Source organism: Harpia harpyja, chromosome 10 (assembly GCF_026419915.1).
Source record: "Harpia harpyja isolate bHarHar1 chromosome 10, bHarHar1 primary haplotype, whole genome shotgun sequence".
Lineage (NCBI taxonomy): Eukaryota > Metazoa > Chordata > Aves > Accipitriformes > Accipitridae > Harpia > Harpia harpyja.
This window is the reverse complement of record NC_068949.1, coordinates 8,887,225-8,902,294: the sequence shown is the minus strand read 5'-3', so window position 1 is coordinate 8,902,294 and position 15,070 is coordinate 8,887,225. Positions and strand designations below refer to the sequence as shown.

General features: G+C 44.9%; 1 protein-coding gene across 4 annotated transcripts in view; it reads left to right on the top strand.

Moving 5' to 3' along the window:
* The first annotated feature begins 1,252 nt into the window (after positions 1-1,252).
* SGMS1 (sphingomyelin synthase 1) overlaps positions 1,253-15,070 on the top strand; it is a 109,088-nt gene continuing 95,270 nt past the window's right edge. For 3 of the 4 annotated variants that reach the window (XM_052799381.1, XM_052799377.1, XM_052799380.1), the window contains exon 1: positions 4,742-4,897. The gene's annotated coding sequence lies outside the window, so the exon portion shown is untranslated. Of the gene's footprint in view, positions 1,340-4,741; positions 4,898-15,070 lie in introns of those variants that run through there. The other variant, XM_052799379.1, reaches the window with a different exon arrangement.

Below are 15,070 nucleotides of genomic sequence, written 5' to 3'. Positions count from 1 at the left end.
AATGCATAAATTACTATTTATCCAAGCTTAATTTTGATTTTGCTTGGGTAATGTCTGCAATCACTCATTGATTAGGATAAGTCATGAGGGTTTTTTTTAGATTTCTATATGTTTACGTGCCAAGATCAGCAAAAACTGTCTCTTGCTTGATGTTACTGTGACATACTGGCACATTCAGTCCCTCCCATGTGTGTTTTCATCCTCCTACTGCCTGGGAGAGGCATAGCTGGATGCGGTGAGGCTCTGCTATCTCCACGATCTGCTGGCTAGCAACCACCTTGGAGAGATAACAAATGCCTGAAATACAGGAAAAGTTTTAATCAGACCTTTCAGATCTTCCCACGCTGGGGAACAGACCCGCAGGAAACCAGGCTCAGCACCCATGGGTATCCCCACTGCCTCTGCGGGCACTGCAAAATGCTTTTGACCTTTTTGGGTACAAAAAACCCCAACTTTTTTGTATTAGCAAGGCATGATTTGTGAAGTGCGAGGTTGGAAATAGGATGTGAGGTGTTTGTGTTCATGAAACTAAATGTTACCTTTTTTCTACCTGGAGAAGGTGACATCCAGATGTTGCTCCCAAGCTAAATTGTCCTGAGATTTCATTTTAACTAAGATTTTATTAATAACGGCTGACATCTCATGTCTCCAGAGCTCTTGATGTTACGACGAAGGTGAACAGAAGGCCAACGGCCAGGAACGGCCCCTGGAAAGTGAAATAAAAGCAGATGTCGGAGTTTGCTCCAACACCGCACCCTCTGGTCTTGCACCTCTCAGAGCAGGATCACATTTTCCCTGTGGAAAGGGGATGGTTTCCCATGCCGCCAGGGAGCGTGGCCTCACCTCCTGAAGATGAGGCTGTGCCTGGCCCAACTCTGTCAGGATGCCAGCCAGATTTAGTATTAGAACTTCTCACACCCTGCTACACCTCATCTGCTTGGAGTAAGTTATGCTGATGCCGGATTTTAATTTTTTTTTTTTGCTACATGTACTCAGAAAGCTCCAAGGCAGCTTGTTTTAAGGAAAAACAGTGGTTTTCACAGCGAGGAGTCCCAGACTTTAACAAGCAGCGGGGGGGGATAAATCCCCCTGGAAGTACGTTTTTTGGCAGCACCGTTCCCTGACAGACCACCGGCCCCAACCCCTGCCCGCCGCGCACAAGATGGCGGCGCGGGAATGACACGGCGCTCACGTGACGCACGGTGCCGCCCGCTCCGCCCGCCGCCGCCGCCGCACGGGATACGGGGCCGCCGCCGCCGCCGCCGCCGCCACCGCCCAGGGGATCCGCCCGCCCGGCGGCCGCGTCGACCCGACCCGCCGCGGGGCTCCGCGCCGCACGGTGAGCAGTGAGCCGCACCGCCGCCGCCGGGCGGTGGGGCCGGGCGCAGGCCCGGGGGTGGCGGCGGCGGCGGCGGCAGCGGCGGGACGGGGCGGTTGGTGACAGCGAAGACGGGGCCGCCGCCGCCCGAGGCGGGGCCGTGTAGCGGCGGGGCCGGGCCGCGGCTCGGGGATCCCGGCCCCTCAGCCAGGCGGCGGCCCCCGGACGATCCGCGGGGGGTGTCTGGGCCCCCTGGGGGAGCTCTGGTCCCCTCGGCTCGAGGGTATCTGGGCTCCTCGGCTCCGGGGGGACCGGGGAGGCTGCGGTCCCCTCAGCCCTGGGGAGCTCTGGTCCCCTCAGCTCCGGGGGCTGCAGTTCCCTCAGCCCCGGGACCCAGGAGGGGCTCCGGTCCCCTCAGCCCGGTGCCTGGTCGGGTCTGTTCCCCTCCTCCCCGGGGTGTCTGACTGGGGGGTCCATTCCCCCCTGCCCCAGGGTGTCTGGGGGGCGTGTGGTCCCCTCTGCTCAGGTGGGACCGTGGGAGTGAGCCCAGTCCCCTCAGCCCTGGTGGGGCCTTAGGACCCCCCTCAGGCCAGGCCTAGGCCCCCCCTCAGCCCAGGGGTTGCCTGGTCCCCTCAGCTGGCTGGGGTGTGAAGGCAGGCAGCTTGCCACTCTAAAAGAAGCTGGAGGTGTCTGCCGTGAGCGGGGAGGAGAGAAGATCTGTCCCATCCTGACGACTTCGAGGGCTGTAGCGTTGGCGTTAGGGCTGCGCCGCCTCCCTGGGTCTGAGGTTTGCTGGGTGACAGCAGCTGGAGGGTCTTGGAGATGAAGAGGCTGCAAGGCAGAACTGGGGATAAGAAGTAGAGGCCTCACCATCATCAGCACCCTGGCAGGCAGGTGTGCTCCCTGTTTGCTTGTGAGATTGCTTGCTGATTGACAGGCTGGATTATTTGGATTTTTTTGGGTGTATAGTGCATGTGCTGTCTTTTTACTGTGTTCCTGCTGGAGGCCCTGTTTTGATCAAGGTTTCTAATTTATTCTGTCTTGTGTGAAAACCTCATTAAAGAAGGCCTTGGTGCCTTGAGGCACTGTAAATATGCAAGGCAAGGATGGAAAGAGAGAGAAAAGAGTATTATTTGTAAAAAATGGGAGCTCTGCCATATTGACATGGTGCTGATGAAGCTTTCTGATGGAGGCAGCCTCTCTTAGCAGAGCTGGAAGTGGGATGTCGATGAACATCCTTGTGTCACTTTGGCTGATGGCAGCATTGGTGCATCGCGGTGTGACAACAGGTTTTGTAGCGATTCCTTCAGACTCCGTTCTGTCACGTCAGGTCTGTGTGGATGAAAATGATTTCTGTTGGTTTTCATGCCTGTTTGTGAACCAGTACAAAATACAGATGTGATGCCTGACAATTGAAGTCAGTGGAAGCTCTGCTGTTGATCTTGGTGGGTTTGGGCTTGGCTACGTTTATTTGTTTGGGGAGTGGATGTTGCATTGGAGTAATGTGCACTTCTGTTTTATTTCATGTAGTATTTTGGTGGGCATTGGAATTGATTCAGCTTTGTGAAGTTGTTTAGAGTTTGGAAAGGGAACGCAATCGGACTTGGTTGGTGGCAGACAAAAGATAAAGGCTACTTTTACAATAAAGGTAATAAACCCCCTTTAAATCCAGAGAGATTGCCTTGATTTTCTGGGTTTGTCGATGTGGAGCAGAATTAAATTTAGCTCAGATGCCTTTAAACTGTGTTTGTGATCTGTGCAACAGACTCTGATTCCCAGATCATTTATCGTGCTTATTCCGTCTTTCACATATCAACCTAGAGACAGCGTGTCTCCACATATTTAATTAGTTTTTAATGAAAACTTGCGACACTTCTAAATTTAATAAATCGAAGTATGCGGATCATTTTCAGGACTTGGAGGTATTAATGAATACTATTCGACTACTCAGAGGTAACGGTATCCTTAAAAGGCAGTGGCTTGTTAACAGCACCTTCTGTATACCTGTTCTCCATGTATATCATTGCTTCTCTCAACACTTGTCAAGCTTGAATAGGTGCTGCTTTTAATTAAATAATTATTGAGTTCTCTTGAACTGAACGTGTGGAGGAAGAGCACATGCGCTATGGGTGATGGCAACTTAAAAATTCTTCCTGTCTTCTGGTTGCTGCTGCTCTGCATTGTTCAGTGTTGGTTAATTGGTGTGCTAAATATGGGTGGCCTGGGACTTAGATTTAATAGCAATTTCAGTTTGGCCGTAAGGAATGGTTGCCGAATTTAAAGCTTTTTAATTGGGGCAACAGAACATCCCATAAAAAATGCTCACACAAAAATAATCCAGACCCTTCTCCAGCATGTCAGGAAGGGCCTGTTCAGAGTAAAAAAAAAAAAAAAAAAAAAAAAAAATCTGTATAGCACCATCAAAAAACAAAGTAGGAGACTTGCACATGACCATAAACGCTGGTTTTGTTGAATGTGACATGAGATCCTTCTGTCACGGTGTGGTTCACAGAGAATTGTGTTGGGCAGGAAGGATTTTTAAGGCTTCACAGCGAGGTAAGTCCAAACTGTTCTTTGCTGAAATAGAGCAGAGCACCTGAATGCTATTTCAGTCATAATTCAAGTGCAACACATCAAACTCAACTGTACCTGGAAGAAATGCTCTGAAGTAGAGGTGAGCTTAAAATGAGCTCAAAACCCTGAGTTTTGAGAGGTTTTTTAGAATCTGAGGGTCATGAACTGAGCTCCCGTTTACTGTCAGTGTTTTCTGAAGGATTTTGGTGTCATCAGAGGCTTTTTGCACCCAGGACAGCAGCACGCAGATAGGGGCAGGCAGCCCTCTGAAGGCTGATGTTCTGCACTACTCTTGTGCTGTGGATTGGAAACTTTGGCTTTTAATACAGCTTGAATTCCCAAAGTGTGTAGCATCATTCAAGTTAATTATTAAGTCTTTCCCTTGCCCAAAAGGCTGAGGGAAATGCAGAAGACTGAAGAAAGCATGAAACCTACTGGCTTTTGGAGACACTTTCATCCCAAATATATTTTATGCATTTGAAAATGTACTTAGCAGAGGCAGTGTTTGGTGTGGGTTACTTGGGCTTGTTTTTTGTTAATAAAAAGAACATTCATCCCAGTGAGCTACTAAGTGTAACCAGTTTCCCTGTGCTGCCTGTAGTTCATTAATGTAAGTGAGTATTTAAATATCTTTAAAATGTTTGTATTGTTTCTGGTCTTATCAAACATGTTAATGTAGTTGAGGGGAAAAAAAAAAAAAAATCCTTGAAAGTACCGCCCGAGCTTTGTTCTGATAGCTCTTGATCAAGAGCTGTTAAGAGAAAAGAAAGTCTAATTTAGGAGACTATAACATGTCTCTTAAAGAAATGCAGCTTTTAAAATGTAGTTATTGCTATTGCTGGTCTTTACGGTTCACTCATCCAAATCAGAGGAGCAAGACTTGTGTGGAGTAGAACATGTCCTGTTGATGCTTCCTTCATCAGCTTGTGCAGTGCTGCTCTGGTATCCAATTACACATCTGTATTCAAAGAAAAACACTTTATTGTGAAAGCATCTTCACTAACGGTAGGTTTTGCTTGTGCTAATTTGCTTAGATTTAAACAAACAAAAGAAATCTCCCTCTGCTTAACCATGATTCTAAAGCTTTTTTTCTCTCTCAGACTTCCCAGCATGGTCTGCCTTCTGTCTCCCTGATTTTGAAGCTCTTTGGAGGTAGCTTGCTTTATTTAAATGGAGTTAAGGTGAAGCATATTGCCACTTGGAAAAAAGACTTAAAGGAATCCCTGAAGTCCAGTAGCTTTGGGTTTTTCTAATGCAGGAAGCCTAGCTGTGTGAAAACTGGCAGCTTTCTTGCCAAGTTGGGTGAGGCGCAGGCATGCAACGGTGAGGTAGGGTAGCAGAATTCCTCAGGTGTGCTTGCTGGGCTGGCTTCTTGAGGTGCAGTGTTGCATCCTTATTAGCTGGCTGGGACAGGGCTTGGAAAATTTAGCGCTCCTGTGAGCATCAGTTGGTGTGGGTCTGGGAAATGGTGGTGAGTGGGGCTGCGTTGCCTAAGCCTTCCTCAGGAAAAGAGGTAGGAGGAAACAGAAGTAAAAACAGCAGAAGAGGTTGTAATTCCTGTCTTAAGAACTGAAACAACCTTACATTACATATATTGCCCCAAAACCCAGCAGTTTGGAAGGAGATCTTGCTGAATAGAGCAGCCGCTTTTCTTCTTTGCTCTCATATTATGTGCAGCTGTTAGCTGTGTGGTGTATCTGGAGAGGAGAACTTTTGCAGCCTTGGTTTAAGAAGGATTTTTAATAGCTGTCATCTCTTCCTGTCCGACACAGCCTACACCTTTAATTTCCTTGACTGAAAAAGAGCATCGCATTTTGGAGTGTCTTACAATTTTCCTTGCTGGTCCATTAGTGTATTGGCTTAGCTTCGTGTGTGTTGAATGCCATTAAATGTCACTTGCAGATTTAATGTTGGGAGCACTGAGATTTGTGCTAATTGAATTTGAAGTCTTATACTTGAATTTGTTAAAATGGCAAATTCAGACAACTGAAATGCTTTAATGGGAGAGAGTATAACCATTTGCAAATTTGCTCTTGCAAGTGAATCTAAGAGTGCATTTGTGTAGATGCAAGGGGAGACCGTGAGCGGACAGATCAGGCTTCAATGGGGCTTTACTATCTCTTTTTTTATTACTATGTCGTGACAGCTGGCAAAATCCAGTATTTTCAAAGTCTTCATGCTTGACATCTGTTCAGGATCATTGTTGACGCTAACTTAACCTTAAATAATTGTATAAGAATGGTAGTGAATATGGAGTGTTTCAGTTCAAATTAAATTTCTCCTTTTTCCTGCAGCCATTGTTTTAGGTACTAATGGAGAAGGGGTAATCATTTGGGCTGTTGGTTTCTAAACTGTATTATGCTTTCTTCAGTTGTCTGTAGGTCTGACTTGTGGGTTTTTTATGCATGAAATAATACCTTTTGCACCTGAAAGGTTTGTTGGTTTTGGGTGGGTTTTTGGCTGTTTTTGTTTTTTGTAGAGGACAGTCTGCACAAAACCTCTGGCATTTAACAATTAAGTTCAGCAAAATAACCAAGGATTAAATAGACACAGAAACAGCTCTCACCACCTACAGGAGACCCTACTGCTGTGCTTTTCGCAAGGTAGAGAGAAAGACATTACCCTTGATTGGAAAGCAGTCATAAAGATTGTTACTAGGCTTTCCTAGCAGTATAAATCTGTGCCTCCCTAGAGAGCACAATGCTTTTAAGAAGTTTTTCTTGAAACACTTCCATTAAATCTCTTGATACCACGCTTTGACCTTCTGCCACTGAGCTGGCGTTTCATATGGGCTTCTGGCATGAGCTCTCCTGCCACTTTCAAGTAAAAATTTACCAGGCATTGAAAAGTTTGACTCCACAGTCCTCAGCACAGTGCCAAGCTATAAAAGCCCTATTTGTACACAGAATGGATTTTTGCTTGCTAGGAACGCTTGGGTAGTGGTTCAATAACTGCATAGGAATGGCTTTGAATCTACATACTGATGAAACAGCTCCATCTAAATTGAGCTATAGTGTCTCTTCTGCTCTGAAGTCTGCATTTTGTCTTCCTTGTGCCCCTGCTCTTCTGCATAGAGTTTTATGTAGTCAGATTATATTGCTCTGGAAAACTTTGTCATGGAGGTTAATTTAAAACTATTTGAAAGGCTTAAAAATTATTCCTGCTGTTACGATGGTGAAAAAGACCTTGAAAGTGCCTTGAGGGCGATTGCTGCAAAAATACCTGCTTGGCTATGTGAATGGCATATGGTTCCCAGAGCGCGCTCACCATTCACTGATGAACTCCAAGGAGGCCACCTTCAGTGCAAGCACTGTTAGCCAGCTTGGCTAGTGATGGTGTGTCAGGGCTCAAGGTCCACTTGCTTTAAATGGGAGTGAAAATCTAGCGCCAACAGGTGAGTCAGGCAGTGGGGAGGTCGGGGTGAGCTTTGCTGCTTACAGAGGGTGGGCAAAGAATATAAAGTGCCAATGGGCTGTGGATTTTGAGTGTCTGGGTAATAAATTTTTAGGCTAATAGTTAAGTGAACAAGACTTAGAGGAAGGAAGAGGACCATACGTGTTCTTCTCAAAATGCTGAAGTTGGCTGTTTGGGGGGCAGGGTGCTGAGCAGAGGCAGCGTGGGGGTAGGTGATGTTCAAAGCAGCACTGTGAACAAAGCAAGAACGGAGAGAAAAGGGTGAATGCAAGCATATGAAGGTCCCTACTAAATGACTTAATAGAACATGTTGTTCTGTTTCCACCAGTACTTTTGGGATGCCAAGATAGGCATTTAATGGAAACAGGATTTTATGAAGACTCGCAGTGCTAGGAGAAGCTCGTGTTTGCCAAAAGCAATACTCAGTAATGGGCTACGGTTTCTTATCTACTCTTCATGCAACAGTGCAAAAGCCTTATTTCACAGTAATGAGCAATCATCTGCAAATTAACAAAATGACTTGTCAGATATTGCCTTTGTTTTATGTGTGTGCAATTTCCTATTTCAGTTTTTCTCCCTTTTGAAATGTAAAGAGATGGTCTATCAAAGGACATTTTAAAAACAAAAACAGGGCCCAAAGCACGTTTATCAGAAGTGGATTATTTGCATTCTGTTACTTTGTTCAGAATTTCTTTGGGAATTCTTGCAAGAAAATGGGTATCTATGCTGAGAAGACACACACTTGTCTCCAAGTATCTACAATGTTTTTGAGAGGGAATGCCAGAGTTCAACTGAGAGTTCAATATGTGTAAGTGGCTATGAGAATATTTGTAGAGATGACAATTACAGACAAATTTATATTACCTCCTGCTCGGAGCAAGACTAACCTCAAAGGTACGTCAGGTTTTTCAGGACGCAGTTGGGTTTTGAAAATCTCTAAGGAAGGAGATCTGTTGAGATCTGTTGCTGTAAGAACCTAATGTGGGCTTTGGGGAGAGGGGTCCCACCTGGTGCGTAGAGACAGTTCATCCTGCAAGCTTTATTCAGTGTCAAGGTGGGATGGGAGTGGAGGAGAGGGAAGAACTTGAGATACGGATGATATTTAAGATACAGGTGTACCAGATTTGTGCAACAGAAAAGGCTGTTAGCTGTTTTCTTCTCTGCGCCTATCCAGCTGAGCTGATGTTCTCAGTGAACTACCAGTTACGCTGTAAAGATCTTAACTTCTGAATAGCGCTGCTTAACTCACAGTTCATCGTGGCACAAGTGAATTGACCGGCATCGTTTTATAACTGCCTACAGGGAGCTTTCCTTGGCCATTTTATTGAGTGACTGCCAATCTTTAAAATCCTTTTATGATTCTTCCCATTAGACTTCTTTGCTAATATTGCCCAAAGTACTTACGAGGTTAAAAATAGAATGTTTGCATTAACTTTGTAATCCCTCTCACACTGGTAATAGTGCTTTAATACTGTCCATTTGTAGTTGGATATGAGCAAATATTTAAAATAATTGTACATTCTACAAAAATGTTTGTCAGCTTCATAGATTGTTTTGTATTTTATTCGTTAATGATCTGGGAATCTTGTTTCCATGTTCGGGACTTCCTTTTTGGTCTTTTCATGGTTGTAGCCTGAAAGCAGACTATATACTAGAAATCATGGGGAATTGCTCTACTCCTTCAAGTGGTTCCATTGTAATAGCTATGTGTTGAAATTCAGCCTGCAAGATGTGATGCCATGCTATTAAATTAACTACTTGTGTTTATTTGCAGATTGGTTAATAACCCGGTCAGTGTTTGGCCCTTCTGCTATAAGCTTCACAAAAATTGTGAAGTGGATAATGCTTTGCCTGCCTCCATCTAGCTGCGCTTTTCAGCACGTGTTACAGTGCGTGATCTTTGTATTCATGCAAAGATATCCTGACACCATTGAGAATGAGGCTATACATGCGTTCCTGTTACATGCAGCTGTGGGGACACCAAAGCACCAACCTTTTCAAGGTGAAGGTTCCACAGTCTGGTCTCGCTGCCTGTGCAGAACTCATCATAGCAGATTAAAAAGCCAAAACAGCTTGGTAATTATGAAAATCCAAGTCATATTTGAGTTTGTTTACCTGATTTCAAGAAAAATGAATCTATAGTTTGTCTAGACTGCTTAATAAATATAATTAATAAACTATATCTGAACAGTTTAAAGCACAAGTAACTTTGGAAAGGCAATTTTTACACTGTGTGAGAAAGTTTCATTTTTCTTGTGACCTGTGTTGAGGTGAAGCCTTTATATCCTTCATAGGTAAGGTGCTACTGCTTTTAATTGCCTTGTGTTTCCAGCTGTGTTGTACATAGTTGGACCTTACAGGGTGAAGTGATTTCAAGGTAGCTGGATGTACAAACGTACAATCCAATAAATACACCTTACCCCTTTTTGAACATCAGAAAAAGTAGCTGCACCTCATAGTCTTGGTTACTCAGACATAGTTGGGGCACACAGTTCAGTCCCATCTCTTGGGTAAGTTCCTGCATAACATTATCATTAAGACTTTGAATAATTGCATGGTGTTTAATGTGCCTGCAAATGATAACAAGGATGGCATGCTACTTTCTAAAGAAGCCTAGCTGATTTATTACCAGTTTTCATTTAAGTAGCAATGGAAATCTTTTTGTTGTGTTCAGCGTGCGGACCAACTCTAAATATTCACTGGAGATGAACTGCTTGAATTTCCTAGAGTGAGGGAGACTGGTTTTCACTGGTGCATTACTCTCTGAGCTGGTGGTTGCAGTGGCAGGGTGGCTTGTGGCAGGTGGAGGCTTCCCACCCTGGGACCCAGGTGAGGTGTGAATGCCTTGGAGCTGTAGGCTCCCGATCCCTATCACTAAATCCCTGCTTTTAGGTTGAGAGGCTGCAGATTCAATTCCCAGAGAAACCAAAGGTTCAGATACATCTGTTCAAAGTGAGCTTCCTGGGCTGATTTAATTAATGGCTGTCATAGAGCTGATTTCCTCCTCCACCCTCTCTTTGTCTGCCCAGTTTTGCAGTGTTCAAGGGTGCCCCAGGGGGTTTTGGAGAAACGCGTTGTGGTTTACCTAGTGGAGTAGGACCTTATCAAGAGGGGAATAGCAACACAGTGAATGTCAGCACGTGGGATCGTGCCCACGTTTTCTGCCCTTACTAGCGTGGTAGTAACCAACTTTTCTTCCAGGTCTGTGTCATGCAAAATACTAATGGCAATCTCTGCGCCACTGAAGTGGAATAACTTCTGCAGTGACTGTCAACCGTGTCAACAAACTTTCTTTGTGACTGATGTGTTGTTGGGGTTTTTTTTGTTTTTTTGTTTTTTTTTTTTTAAAAAACACACCATGAGAGGCAATTGTGGGTCTGTAGTAAACTAAACTGAAGTGGGTATTGCTTTTGTAAGAGGTGGCAACTAAAGCACTTGCTGGTGGTGAATAGCCAATGCAATGACAGGACCTGTGAAGACAGCTGGAAATGCTCAAACTTGCTTGTTTCCCAGTACTTTCCTGAATTAGGATAGTTGGGATAGAGCCCGTTGCAGCCTTAAATGCTTGCAGGGTGTGTTTTAATGTAACTCTGGTATAATAGACTATGCTGTGTTCATTTAGTGCAACCCGCTGCTATCAGAAACACGCACTCAAGTGCCATTGTGTCTCTTTGCCTGGGCTTGGTGGGTTTTGGGGTGCTGGAGCATGCTTTAGTGCAGCATGGTGTGGGACTGTGAGATCTTTTCCCTCTGGGGTGAGAGTCCCTCTGCCCAGTGCAGTCTTGTCCCTTGCTCCCCCAGCAGACACGCAGTGACTTCTGTGAGCTGGGGCACAGCCTTGGTGTTCTGGCACTGTTTCTCCCTCCAGCAGAAGGGGTTGAAGCGAGCAGAGATGCCATGAATGGGAAATCCCTGGGAAAGGATCTGGTGGCAGGGGAGGAAGAAGAGGAGCAATGGCAGAGGGCACAGGCAAGATGCCACTGGGGTATTTGTGGTGCCTGATCTTACTAGATACAATTAAGATATTGGTGCTGTAGCAGCCTTGACTAGTCCATCCTCTAGGAAGGGATTTCAGCACTTACAAAGCCAGTTCTCAGTATTCTAGGTAAAGTGTGTGTGTGTGAATATATGCTTGCCTTTAGTGTGTATCCTAGACACAAAGAAGTATGAAGTTGGAAGTATGATTTAGGGTGAGAGCTTGCAGGCACAAGGGGTTCGGATGTGCAGCTTTGTATAGCTCTTGCATCCTTTTGTCTTTGCTCTTAATGTTGCTAATAGTCACTAAAAGAGACAACACAAACTTCAGCTAGAAGGAAGGAAAAGTCCATTTTTTCCACAGACACTCTAACGTGAAATGTCTGAAGTATTTGAAGAGCTGAACATGCTGATCTTTCTGTATTTATAGCTTTAAAAATGGGGGAAGAATTAAATAAAAAGAGGATTGGTCTCTATATGGGCTTCTCTGAAGGCAGTATTATCCTCTTCTAAATTTTAAGGATTTGTTTCCTTTCAAGGACTGCTTTAAAAGCATTTCCTTTTTTATAAAGCAGAGGTGAATTACTGTGTGGTCATTTATATGAAGTGACTTGCTGTATGCTTAATAATAACCCACATATTTTATTTGTGCTGTAGGGTTTTTTTTTTTTAAGAAATGAAGATCTCAAGGCAGTCCCTTAGACTACAGATTGTCTTGTAGAGGGCATGTTAGATTGTCTTGAACAAAGTACCTTTCTTTTTTTAATTGGTATTTTTATTGCTATGATTTACGTTCACAGGGTGAGGGCAGCACTGTTCCTCTGGTGGCTTAGCCAAGTGTTAACTGCAGGGAGGAGGAGAGCTATTCCCTTACCTGGAGACTTTCTTAGGTACTTACAAAGCTGCATACTTAACTTATTTCTCAAGTGCAAGTATTGATATGCAGTATATGTGCAGTAAAGCGGCACGTTTTTAAGCACAGCATTTAATAGAAGTATTCTCAGCATGACTTTGCAAATATTCCCAAATTAAACCTACCAGTTGTGGTACTTCTTATCATCAAAGTGAGTGGAGGTTTGTACAAGGCTCAGAAATGCAGCTAAAATCATACACTTTCAAATCACCTCTTAGAGCAGTCCTTCTGGCCTTCCTGGACTAGTGTTCTTGCCTTTCCTCTATGTCTTCCACCTCCTTGTGTCCGTTCTGACCTTCTCAAGGCTCTGTCATGTCCTGTGAGACCTCTGCTGCCACCACCTTGCCCCTGGGCTCATTAGAGGTCCCTGAAAGGTGGCTGTTACCTGAAGGGTAGAGGGAAGGAAACAGAAACCAGATCTCTGCAGCTACTTGTCATTAGAAAGAGTGCAGGGATGCGAGGGAGCCCCAGCTGAGTGCTTGGGGGAAAGTTGGACCCCACTGCCAGTCACAGAGGAGCATCTGCTGCTGTGGAAGGAGAGTTCCTTGGCTCCTGCTCGGAAAGGGTGAGTCTGGGCCCCACCTGGAGCACATGGTGTGGGTACGTACCACTGAGTCCTGCCTTGCTGCTGGGGACCCTGTGCTTCGTTTGGGGCTTCTGATAAGGTGAGAAGGGAAGGGCAGCCTGGTATTTAAATAACAGCTGCCTTTGCTAGATCAGTCACCAGGTTTGTGTGTGTTGTTTATATACTCAAAATGTAGGAATATTGTTCTGGCAGGTGTTGTCAAACTCATTCTCTTTTCATGCTCACATGCAAATAATTTGCTAGGAATTTAAGGGAGGGGATGAAAATGTTATTGTAGATTTTTTTCTAACAACGGGTAATAACATGCAGCCGATCTAGCATAAACTGAGGGCTGGTTTTTGAATGTGCTAAAGCAGGAACCAAAGCCTGGCTTGGTAAGGTCAGCACCAGAAATTTAGGGTCTGTGTTGATTTTTCCTTTGTATTACAGGTTATAGAGAATGTTTCCTTTTTTCCTTAAAGAAACTGCTTTTGCAACATGTGTCAATCCATCCTTAATCCTACTTAGAAAGACCCATGGCTATATCTGATGAGAGCAGAATCTGCTCGTGCTTTTGGGACTTCAGATACCCGTTTTGCAGCTACCAGCTCAGCAGTTAAGCCTATTACAGTAAACCCTTTAGTTGTGCCATCCAGGTTGTTTCTCACCCTTCCCCCAGTTAGGCCGCTCAGCAAACACGCCTCCAAGTGCAGGGTTGTGGGGGACATGGGAGGATGCTTTGCCACTGTTACTGTCCCTTCAAAGAACAACGAAAAAACAGTGTGCAGAGCTGCAAGGGAGACAAGGGAGGACCCTCATCCTGCTTGTTGCAAGTGTGCACGTTTGGATTTTCACCAAGCTGTCTGCGATGAGTCAGAATAAAACTTAACAAGCGAAGGCATCCCAGTTATGCTCCCACCCAGGTCATACGTGTCACTGTGTCGTGCTTGCTCTGCGAGAGATCAGCCTGCATATGTATATCCAGAAGTGCAACCAGAATCTCAATTTATGGGTTTCAAGGAGATCTGCATTTCCCAGCAAATGTATCTGTGAGGCTGGAGTCAGGGATAAGCATCCCTCGAGGGCAGGGCAGGGGAGGGAGAGCTGGCTGCAATTCCTGGCTGTGCTGGGCTGCCTTCCCTCCCTCCCTGCGGAGGGGATGGTCTCATTCCAGCAATTAAGGGGAATTAGCAGTTGCTCAGCAAGCCCCTTTGTAGGTGGCTTTTAGAGGGGTGGAACAGATTCCGGTTCCTGACGTCTGTCTAGTTTGGGGGCCTGTGGTTGGGGGGAGGTGGATCTAAAAACCGTGCTTTTGCCAGATCCGAGGCCAACCAGCTTGTCAAATCTGCTGTATAAAGGTTTCTTTTGCTGAGAAGTGGAATATGTTGTACAACTGATATTTCTAAAGACCTGGGTGCTGCTGGTGCATAAATTTCTTGCTTACATTGGGAACTGAAAGAGGGCAACTCCAAAAACAAATCTTGTAAAGCAGGACTGGTGGGTTAATGTGTTGGGCTGCTCAACAGAAATGGGCAGAAACAGGTATTTTCAAATGGGTTTGTTTAATGTTGTGATTTCAATGTTTCATGGTACCAGCGCTCTTTTTGGTATTCTGTTACTGTTACCCCTTTTGAACAAGGCATGGTGGGGTCTTCTGTGCATATGGGGAAAGGTCCTTTCTACTGACAGTGACTCCTTGCTTCCAAGCACAAGATTTCTCTGCAGCCCCAGCAGCACTTTTCCCTTTTGAGGAAGATGTAGCTCAAGTTTCCTCCCTCTTTTCTGTTATTTTTAAGAGAAAATATGCAGTTTTGTTTAGGTCAATTTTGCAAATACATTGGTGGAGCTCGGTTTTTCTCTTTTCTGCCAATTTAGTGTTTTTGCACCTTTCATAAATCATTTGATTAACTGTTAAAGCTGGAAGAGGTGGGTTGGTGTTTATAAAGTTAATGGAAAACTTGAGTAACAGCTGCATTATAGGAGATGGCCTCTCAAAAAGGGAAGTAGTGCAAAAGCCAGTAACCTTTTCCTCCTTGACAAACTTGTTTGGAAGAGATTATTAATCCATCACATCTGTGCAGATGCAGCTTTCAGACTCGCAGCTATTAGTATTTTTAACAGGGCTGTCCTGAAAGTGGATTCAATACCCAGTGTGCAGTAGACCAATCTCACACACTCAGGAGAGATACTGCTTTTTATTCAGGCCTGGGTGCTTGGTGGGCTTTCCACAAATCAAGCATGCCAGATTCATCAGGTGTGTCTTTTATATGGTACCAATTGCATATAATTTATTAAACTACTCCTACCTGGT